Source organism: Acomys russatus, chromosome 12 (genome assembly GCF_903995435.1).
Source record: "Acomys russatus chromosome 12, mAcoRus1.1, whole genome shotgun sequence".
Lineage (NCBI taxonomy): Eukaryota > Metazoa > Chordata > Mammalia > Rodentia > Muridae > Acomys > Acomys russatus.
Genome location: NC_067148.1, coordinates 53,943,609 through 53,954,718, shown reverse-complemented (window position 1 = coordinate 53,954,718; position 11,110 = coordinate 53,943,609). Strand labels below are relative to the sequence as shown.

The window sequence follows — 11,110 nt, the reverse complement described above, 5'->3', positions numbered from 1 at the left end:
AAAAAAAAAAAAAAAAAAAATCAACTAAAGCTAGATTTCATCCAAGCAAGACATAAAAAAGAGGGGGAAAACCTGGGATTCCAGGATCAAGAAGAACTGAAGGCATTTGCTGCTAACAGATTTAATTTACAAATAATAATCTGCTATTATTCTCTTCCTTGCATTGTCCTTTGTTGGCTGAGTCAACCATTTGTGAAACCTCCAAAGTTTGAGCCTCAGGAGCTATTCAGGATATCGTCTCCTTATATAACCCTGTATATTTTTTCTCAAGATGCATTCTGTTTCATAATCTTTGTAAAAACAAATCTGTCCTGTAACATTTCCTGCGGAAACGTGAATAGTGTGTATTTGCTCCAGTGAAGATGCTGACAGCAGAGCACCAGGATGGCCGCCAAGCCGGGCGTGCGAAGCGAAGGTTTTATTGAGTCTACGTATTGGGGTGTGCATGGGTAAGGTTCACTAAGTGGAACATGGAGACACAAAACAGCTGCGTTGTGCAAAGTTCCACTCCACTGTGGAAGCAACCGTCGGAGAGCTAGCTGCGTCACCGCAGTCCACTTTCACTTCAGTGCCCACTTCCTGGGCTGTAGGCGCTCCCAAGATGATTTGCGGTTGTTGGGGCCAGGATGAGGTAATGGCTGAAACCCCAACCTGAGACCCTCTTCTTCTTCTATCAGGGGATGGTCAATCACCCATCACCACAGAGCTGGCCATTCTGCTTATTTTATGGCTATTGGCCCAGGGTTGTTTGTACTCTAAGGTGTCAGTGGGATGGCCATGCCATGCTTAGAGGAGAAAGCCACATATTGAAACAAAACCACAGTGCAGACACAGTTCTTTATTGTTTACTTGAAAATTGGGGGCTTAGACATTTAAAATCCCAAATTCTTTTAATTCTTAAAAGGTCATACAGAATATCCCTCATGAAGTGTGTATGGAACAGCACCCTAAAACCCAATGCGTAAATACATTTCCAAGAAAATATATGCAGATTCATACTGAGTTGTAGTGATAGCTGTATAAAATTATGCTATTTTGGCTGATTTAAATAGAAATGACCTGGGAAATAAAATAATGAGATCATTACAGACCAGAATATTCAGGCGCTTCTCAGTTCTAAGAAAAACAATCTGTAAAGCTTTAGCCAAACACAGATTCAAGCTCACAAGACCACCTGTGTGTGTAAATCTCTACCCAAGACCCAGCTCTCACCTCTAGAGAAGAAAAGATGGTTTGTTCTTAATCCAAATGTGGGTGACCATGGTCTAGGAGCAGAGATTCACGTTACCCCAAATGCCACGTCTCACCACAGTATTAGTTACATGGAATCTTAGTAGTTACAGGACAAAGACAGTCATAAATCAAGGCATTTGCCAAACACGGTGATGGAGAACCGTAGGCATGGGCTGTGGCAAAGCGGGGAAGCCGGTTACAAGTGTTAGATGTGTCATTCTTAGCCTATGGATGGCGAAAGCTGGTGGTTTGCTAATGGTTTTGATAGCCACAAGGACGTTAGGTCAGACATGGACGTGGGCAGTACATACTTTTAGAAGGACTAAAAATAGCCCAGGGACCTACCTAGGTCCTGGCCTGTGACCTCTCACTCCATAACCAGTGAGTTTGCTTACTCAGCCTTGTAGCATCCTTAGCAGAGGCGAGTCTTTTTTATTTCTTGGGATTTGAGTTCAACTAAGCACAATAAATTTTTAATCATACCCTGGGTCGCTTCCAGGAGCTAAGAGGGTATATCAGTTTTCTAACTTCTTTCTTTCTTTCTTTCTGTCCTTCCTTCCTCTCTCTTTCTTTCCCCTCCCTTCCTTTGTTCCTTTCTTTCCTTGTAGTTTTTGTGATTTTATTTAAACACAAACAACACACACACACACACACACACGCCATCACTCATTTTCTTCGCTGTGTAGCATGGCGTTGGGATTGGTGGCTCTGATGGCAGCTGTGCTGCTCTTTCCTTGGGGGGGGTGTTCAAGTTTATTTTTCAGTTATTTTTTTTGGACTTCAAGGTTTCTGGTTCAGTTTCACAAAGTTGCCTTTAGACATGGAAACCCAAAACTCCTTTGAACTTTCTGTCTTCACCAGCTCTGAAGGATCACTAATTCTTTTTCTAAATTAAAAAAATTTTTCTTTTAGAATCTCATGTTTGTATACCATGTGCCTTGATTACACTCATATACCGCCCCCACCCCCAAGTCCTCACAGCAATGAATCACCTTCCCATTTGGACACTTGGGGCTCAGAAACAAGAGATATTATTATAATTCTCAAGTCTATGTGAAATAGCTAAACACCTTGAATTAAGCCATTGGCATCGTGTCAGAGACATAGTCTGGTGTGGAGCCAGGATTAAAGTAAGGTCCTGGCTCGTGCAATGCACAGGTAAACCCCACACCGCACCAGAGCCTGAGTGGGAGCCCCTGGGCACAGGGAGAGAAACAGAGAGGAACGTGACACCGATGAAAGAGAGACCTAACTTACTTTCAGGGGTCCGCAGGGAGGTACAGAAGAAAGTCTGGCTGCTTCGTGTGCCTGCAGCTCATTGTTTTCCCTTTTCTCTGCCTTAGGCAAAGAACAGAAATTAAATTATTCCATTTTTTTTTTTTTTTGCGCTTGAGTGTATTTAAGAGTAAATACCATTTAATTTGAAAAAAAATCACACCTTTGTAAGTGAAGTCTAAATTCATGTCTGTCTTTTGTCCACTTCAGATAAAATAGTCAAGATAAAGCTTGGGCATCTATTGACATTGCTGCAGCCGCCTTGCTCTGTAGGAAAGAACATGCAGACCTCAGACCTTCCTCTACAGGGTATGTCAAAGAGGGGTACCACGGGAGAGCCGGGTCTCAGGGGTCGGTGACGTCAGCGGTAATTGTGGTTTCCTATTTTGGCTCACCATTTGAAGGGATATTTTATTTACTTAAAGAAGAGATCAGATCAGTTATTAAAAAAAATGTATTCATTGAATTTGAAATTAAAGTCTGTTAAACCAATTTTATTTTTTATTTTTAAAAAGGTAGAGATCAGTCCTATCTTAGACAACTTTGTTCACTTAAAGTTTTATTTCCATTTAGACCCGAAAGTTCAGTAACTTTCCAGTGTTTGGGAAAGGAAGTTTAAAATGTAAACATTCTTAAGATAAACATATCAATTTTATAATATCTTCTCACTCAGAAAAACAACAGAAAGGCCATTGATTGACAGAAAATTAAAAGAGAAGTAATCCAGTTTAGCCTTTTACTTTTTGTGTTGTGATTTCCACTAGATATTATCATTCATTTGGCAAGTAAACTGAGACTTGACTGACTGTTGGGAGGAGGGACACAGAAGCCACGCCCCCAGGCTCCTTGGCACTGGGCTGCTTTCCCCGACCCCTCCTCCTGAGGACTGCACAGGAGACGGAACTCTGTCTTTTCATTCCTTTACCCTCCCCTCAGGCCTCCAGTTCCTACAGGGACCACTGGGGGGTCCTACCAGTGGCTGAATGCAGTCTTTAGAATAATTGCCCACGCCTGGGAAATTGCCAGGCCCAGAGCCCTTTTCAACCAATGAGGGACAGCGTCCTGTCGTTCTCTACACTGATAGGCTGACGCAACCCTTCCCTTCTCCTGTTCCGGCGGAATCTCCATAGATGAAGCTATCCTTGCTCTCCGCCTTCTCTTCCTGCTAGCCTTGCCTCTTTCCCCCACCCCCTCTTTCTAAGTTAATCCCTTACTCTCCAACCTTCAGGAAAATGCTGATCAGTTGAATTGAGTTTTGAAAACTCCGGCAGGTGAGTCTGAATTCTCTCTCTCTCTTTTTTATCTTTCCCCGAAGTCTGGTGGCCTTTGGAGCCCCCTGCTCTGCGTATGGGGAACTATGATAATCCCAGGGGGTTCTTTTTTAGCAAACCTGTGTTGGGTCAAATTACTGTTTAGATAACATACTTTTAAAAAGTGACTAGTGACATAAGTTTCATCTCCTGGTTTATATGCAAAAGAAAACCCGTGTGGCCCCGCGTGCGCCGACGACTTTTAGGTACCGCTCTGAATACGGATAAGCACAGGCTAGAAGAAAAATATTTCCAAAAGGTACGTCCGATGAGGAATGCTATGGGACGTATACAGAGAAGCCTCATGACTGAATAGGAGGAGAACGCACGACTGACCACAAAATGGGACAGACCCCTCCACAGGCACCTCACCAAAGACCATACGCATAGGATAGATAAGGCATAAGCCAGGCCAGTGACGTAATCATGGAGCTGCAGAGAGAAACAGTAAATATAGCTTTCTGGATCTTGGCCAGCAGGGGGCGCCGTCATGGGTGTTGACATTCGGTGAGAGGAGACCCCGAGTCAGGCCGTCTACCTGTGGCTGCTGGTCAAGCTGTACAGGCTTCTGGCCAGATGAACCAATTCCATCTTCGTCCAGGTTGTGGTGGAAAGATTACTTATGAGTCCCACTAATTGGCCACCTCTGTCTCTGTCCCTGATGATCCAAAAGACAAAGCTTCCCAGCTGAGACAACAAAACAGCTGTGGTTGTGGGGACGGTCACAGGTGACGCACAGATTCTGGAAGTGCCCAAGCTGAATGTGTGTGCCGTAGGTGAACAGCTGTGCTGGATGTCGGATCCTCAAGGCTGGGGACTATATCATCAGCTTTATCCAGCTGGCCCTGGGATCTCCCAAGGGCTGTAGCACCATGCTCCTGTCTGGTCCTTGAAAGGGCCAAGAGGTGGATTTTGACAAGGTCCCGGAAACCCCACACAGCCATACTAAACCCTATGTCCGCTCCAAGGACTCAAAATTCTAGCATGCTAGATGTCTAAGGGCCAGCCATGGTTACAAAAACTAACCCTGGATCTTACAGTTATTAAAAAGAGTCTTTGGCCCGGCATGGTGGCGCACACCTTTAATCCCAGCACTTGGTAGGCAGAGGCAGGCAGATCTCTGAGAGTTCAAGGCCAGCCTGGTCTACAAGGCGACTCCAAGACAGCCAAGGCTACACAGAGAAACCTTGTCTCGAAAAAAAAAAAATTCTTTGAATTTTGAACGAATAATCAAATCTTACACATTTATCATAATGGCCAAAAGTCAGACATTGACAACGTAAAAGCTGGTTAGACTATAAATAATAAGGACTCTCATCAGTTGATTAGGAAATAAAAATGGTGCAGTCACACTGGGAGACATCAGAAGTTTCTTAGAAAACAGAACATAGCGTACACTTACAACCCTGAGTCATACACTTTGGTATTTACCTATAGGAGTTCCAAACATAAGTTGATGGAAAAACCTGCACACATGTGCTGTAACAGCCTTATTTGTAATTGCGAAATATTGGAAGCCACAGGAGGCTGCCCTTTAGTAGATAAACACATAAAGCAACTTGTACAGCCACATAAGGGAAGATTATCCAAAACTAAAGAAGAGAAGCGCTGTCACTCATGCCATGAACAGGGAGGAAGAACCTAGGCTGAACTAGTAGGAAGAAAACAGATCCGAAGAGACTTGAGACCATGATTCCGCGTGGACAAGGCAGAGCTTCAGAGAGAGCCAGCATCTCAGGTGCAGGGGTGAGAGTGTGAGAGAAGGGTGGATGAACAGCCTGGGCACAGGGGAAACGTGTGTGTGTGTGTGTGTGTATGTGTGTGTGTATGTGTGTGTGTGTGTGCGCGCGTGCGCGTGTGTGTGTGTATGTGTATGTGTGTGTGCGTGTGTGTGTCTGTGTACTGTAATGGACACAGTCGTCATACACTTGTTCACACTCATAAAATGCACAGACTGAGTGGCCACCTGAGTGTGACTGGAGGACTGAATAATTATGTCGCATCGGCGTAGATTCATGTCATATCGAATATACTTCTCTTACCGCGGACATGGATAACGAACGGGGTGAGCTGTGCAGGCACAGTGGAAGGATCCGTGTCAGATTCCACATTTTCTTCTCATTTTCGTTGTGAACTTAAAACTGCTCTCAAAAATATAAAATCGTTGTTAAACAAGAACCCCAGGTGTGCAACCCAGGTGTGCAATCCAGGTGTGCAACCCAGGTGTGCACACAGAACAATAGTGACTTAAACATCCACCTTGTTAATGTGACAAATGACCTTCAGGGTTCAAGCATGATTATTAACCCAATGGGTCGTAGAGGCACCGTGCTCACAAGTCCTGGGCACGTCTGTGTGCATTGTCTAGTGAGGTTAACGGAAGTGGGAAGATCTAAATCTAAGCAGCATCATTTCATGGGCTGGAGTTGCAGACAGTAACAAAAGGCAAAGGGGAGCTGATCAGTATTTATTAGTCCTGGCTGGTTGTGTGTGTCAATTTGACATAAGCTAGAGCCCTCAGAGAGAAAAGAGCCCCAGCTGAGGAAATGCCTCCATGAGATCCAGTAAGGCATTGTCTCAATTAGAGATCATTAGAAAGGGGTGGTGTACGCGTTTAATCCCAAGTAGAGGCAGGCGGATCGCTGTGAGTTCAAGGCCAGCCTGGTCTGCAAAGTAAGTCCAGGACAGCCAAGGCTACACAGAGAAACCCTGTCTCAGAAAAAAAAAAAAAAAAAAAAGACAGTGGGATTGGTAATGGTTTCTATTGTAAAAGTTAAACTGTGTACAATTTTTAAGATTAATCAGAAAGGGGGGAGATGTAGAGGAATTTTTACTCAGAACATGGCTGCTCTGGCAAGAGAGCACGAAAGACCTTCTAGGTCTGTGTGATGGGCTGGAATACAGACACGCTGGGTGGTGGAGGCGGCATGTGCCTCTAATCCCAGGAGATCGAGGCAATCAGTTCGCTTGAGTCAGTGGGTTGAGAGGCACTGCAGTGGACTTGAGTTCTTGGCAGTACACTTCATGGAATTCAGAGACAGTTTTGCTGGGGGATGTTTTGCAGAGAGAGGCTGAAGAGCTAACAAACTCGACACAGGAAAAGACAGAACAAGCCAGGCAATGAGAAGGGAGCCAGAAGCTTGGAACAGATTGCTAGAAAAGCCTCTTCCTGATGAGGTCCAGGTGCAGCCGCTGGCACTCACCCTGGCAGCAGAGGATGTGGTCTTCCTTGAGTGCTGTCTTCATGACCTGTTGGTAGGATTGCTTGAAGAGGCTCTCAGCGGGGCCCATGGGATCCAAGGGGTCAGTGGTGATGACGACATCCTGGGCATCTTGGTTCTGTTTCATGAACTCAAAGGCCTCATCCACACGGAGGGTTAGCTTTGAACTGGAGCAGCCGTTGGCCATGCCAGGCAGGAACTTCTTAGAGACTTCGATGACATCCTCACCGATCTCGCAGCGGACCACAGACTGCACAGAGGGGTGCTTCACCACTTTCCACAGGATGCCCCCCATCTCCACTGCCGAAGATCCAGGACCTTCTGAGGGTGGGGTGGCTGCAGAGCGGCAGGTTGGCGATCATCTCCTGGTAGGAGAACTCATCCCTCTCAGTACACTGCATGACGTCATCCAGAACCAGCATGTTGCCATAGGTTTTATACAGGATCAAGAGGATGGCTTGGTACCGTGAGCCAGGCTGCAGGTCTTGTGGAATCAGACCTCGGGGATGGCAGCAGACCGGGTGTAGCTGGACCATCAGGCTGGGCTCCATTGTGGCCAGCAAGCAGGCCCAGCCGGGGACTGCAGGCTGCTGGGAGCCTCAGCACAGCCCAGCTCTGCCTACTGCCCACACCACAACCTAACCTATTCTGGGACCAGGCCTCAATCAACCCATTTCTTTAATTTTTTACATTAAATATTCTACTGGACATGCATAGGATACCCTGGTTTTGTTTATACACTCAGATATTTTCCAAAAGGAAATGAAAGATGGCTAATAGGGATAGCTAAATGGTCAAAAGACATGAAGTGTGAAAAGATATTAACAAATTGTCTCAAAAAACTCCACTAAGCATAAAGGTCTGTCAACAGACACCAGCACTGAGCAGAGAGCTCGCAATATGCTGGTTTCTGTTCTAAACTGCTGACGTCTTCTCAGAGCCACACCCTGTTCCTAGTGAGGACTCAGGCACAGAGCCATGATGCAAACCCACTGGCCTGGTTGTACAGCTTATTGTCCTAGCCAGCTGCTCTGTTCTGTCTATGTGTCTAAGTTAGGGTGTTATTGCTGTGAAGAGACACCATGACTAAGGCTACTCTTTTTTTCTTTTCTCCCTTATTTGTTTATTTATTTAGTCTCTTCACAGCCTGATTCCAGCCCCCTACCCTCCTCTCCTCCCAGCCCCCACCCTCATGCCCTCCTCCTCATATTTCCCTCTCTCCTCAGGGAAGGGGAGGCCCCCAAGGGGTACCATCCCACCCTGGTACCTCAAGTCTCACTAGGACTAAATGCATCCTCTCCCACTGAGGTCTGACAAGGCAGCCCGGCTACGGGAAAGGGATCCAAAGGCAGGCACCAGAGTCAGAGACAGCCCCTACCAAGCTGCACATCTGCTCCATATGTACAGGGGCTAGGTCCATCCTGTGCATGCTCTTCGGTTGGTGGGTCAGTCTCTGTGAGCCCTGGTGGACCCAGCTTAGTTTATACCTGTAGGTCTTCTTGGGGTGTCCTTGACCCCTCCAGCTCCCTCTATACCTCTTTCCACTCTTCCACAAGACTCCTCGAGCTTAGTCTATTGTTTGGCTGTGAGTTTCTCTATCTGTTTCCATCAGCTGCTGGAGGAAGCTTCTCAGAAGACAGTTATGCTAGGCTCCTGTCTCTAAGTATAGCAGAGTATCATTAGTAGTGTCAGGGGTTGGCCCTCTCCCATGGGGTGGGTCTCAAGTTGGGCCAGTCACTGGTTTGCCATTCCCTCAATCTCTGCTCCATCTTTATCCCTACACTTCTTATAGGCAAGGCAAATCTTGGGTTGAAGGATTTTTTTGGGGGGGGGGTGGATGGGTTGGTGTCCCCCTCCTTCTTTGGTTGAGGGACATCTAGTTGCTTCCAGTTTCTGGCTATTATGAACAATGTTGACCCTACTTCATGAGCTTAGGAAATCTTTCCATCTTCTGATACCTTCTTTAATTTCTTTCTTGAAGCTCTTTGTCATACAAATCTTTCACTTCCTTGGTGAGAGTTACACCAAGATATTTTATATCATTTGTGGATATTGAGAATGGTGTTGTTTCTTTAATTTCTTAAAAAAACCAATTTGTTTATTTTATTTTATTTGCTTTGGCTGCATACATGTCTGTGTGACAGTGTTGTATCCCCTGGAACAGTCATTATAGACAGTTGTGAGCTGCCATTTGGGTGCTGAGAATTGAACCTGGGACCTCTGGAAGAACAGTTAGTGCTTCTTAACTGATGAGCCACCTCTCCAGCCCCCATAATTTCTTTTTCAGCCCATTTATTGTTTGTATACAGGAGGGCTACTGATTTTTTTAGTCAACTTTGTATCCTGCCACTTTGCTGAAGTGTTTATCAACTGTAGGAGTTCTCTGGTAGAATTTTTGGGGTCCCATATGTATACTATCATATCATCTGCAAATAGCAATACTTTGACTTCTCCCTTTCCAGTTTGTATTCCTTTGATCTCCTTTAGTTGTCTTATTGCTCTAGCTAAAACTTCAAGTACTATAATGAAGAGATATGGAGAGAGTGGGCAGCCTTGTCTTGTCCCTGATTTTAGTGGAATTGCCTTAAATTTTTCTCCATTTAACTTGATGTTGGCTATTGGCTTGCTGTATATCACCTTTATTGTGTTTAGGTGGTGTGTCTTGTATCCCTGATCTAAGATATTTTTTGTTTCATTCCAAAGATTTAAAAAAATTTTTAAACTCATTGAAAGAAATAAAATTATATTAAAAAAATTAACTCATCTCACAGACGGAAAGCCAGGAACAAAAGAGCCAGTTAGCACTTTTCCCTGACAGATCTGATTAACTGTAGAATACAGTCTTCCCTCGCCTGTCACACAAGCAGGTGTCTCTCCTGTTTGCAAGGCATCAGAAGCACGCTAGGCACTCCATGGTGACTCAGGAACGAAGCTTCAGCTCTGATACAAGATTTTCAACCTGAAGGAGTGTTGGAGTTTGTCAAAGGCTTTATGACTAAGGCAAATTTTAAAGGAATAAATTTAATTGGGGCTGGCTTACAGTTCAGAGGTTCAGCCCATGATCATCATGGTGGGAACCACGGTGGCACGCAGGCAGACAAGGGGCTGGAGAGGGAGCTCAGAGTTCTACATCAGCAGGCTTTGAGACCTCAGAGCCATCCTCCTGGTGACACACTTCCTTCCAACAAAGCCACACCTACTTCAACAAGGCCACCCCTCCAAATAGTGTCACTTCCTATTGGCCTATCGGAGCCACTTTTATTCAAACCATTGCACAGCGGTTTTGAAAATAAAGCAAATAATAATAAAGGCTACAAATTGTAATCGTAGGGGTGGATAAGCTTGTACAGTGATGTAATAGAAGCCAGATGGGCGTGAGCTCCAACGTCAACGTTGATCCCTACAACTCAGTTTCAGTATTTTCTCAGTAAGCCTGATTTCTTCTTGATGCCTTTTATACTTTTTCATGTGATTTATTGTTCTGTATTATATTGTACTCTGACAATAATTTGCAATTTTTATTTAGGTTTCTAATCTGTAACTATGGCAGCTCCCAAGTCACCTGTGATCGATAAGTTGGGCGTAATATCTTCCAGTTATCATGAAAATATCTTGAGGTCTAATTCTGAAAGTGAAAACAGAAAGAAGAGTAAAAAACCAAAGTAAGTTTGGGATTTTATGCTTCTTATGTGGGTGTTCCAATTCATTATAGATAATTTTTTAAAAATTGTGAAATTATAAAAGAACAACTGCAACTTTGTAACTGGAGATAAAATATAAAAAAGTTTAATATTTTTAATTAGTTTCATATATTATGTTATCATATATTGCCGAAAGTTGTGAATTATACATATTTTATTTGAAAAGATATTTTTATATTTTTGTATAATTTAGAGTGCTACTGGATTCATGAAATACATGAGCAGAAACTTTTAATAATGGCTATTTTTAGTCTTTTGATTTTAAATTGAGACATAATGCTTTCCCATTTTTACATTATTGGGATAACATTTCTAAAATGAATGCAAGTGCAGCTCAAGAGAGCTGTTGCAAAGGCTTTACAATCACAAG

The 11,110-nt window shown here is 44.2% G+C and overlaps 2 pseudogenes; one reads left to right on the top strand and one right to left on the bottom strand.

Annotated features, from left to right (window-relative positions):
- The first annotated feature begins 384 nt into the window (after positions 1-384).
- LOC127196106 (ribosomal protein L18-like) lies at positions 385-4,843 on the top strand (annotated as a pseudogene).
- Positions 4,844-6,776: 1,933 nt separating this feature from the next.
- On the bottom strand, positions 6,777-7,590 carry LOC127196105 (spermidine synthase-like; annotated as a pseudogene).
- Between the last annotated feature and the right edge of the window lie 3,520 nt (positions 7,591-11,110).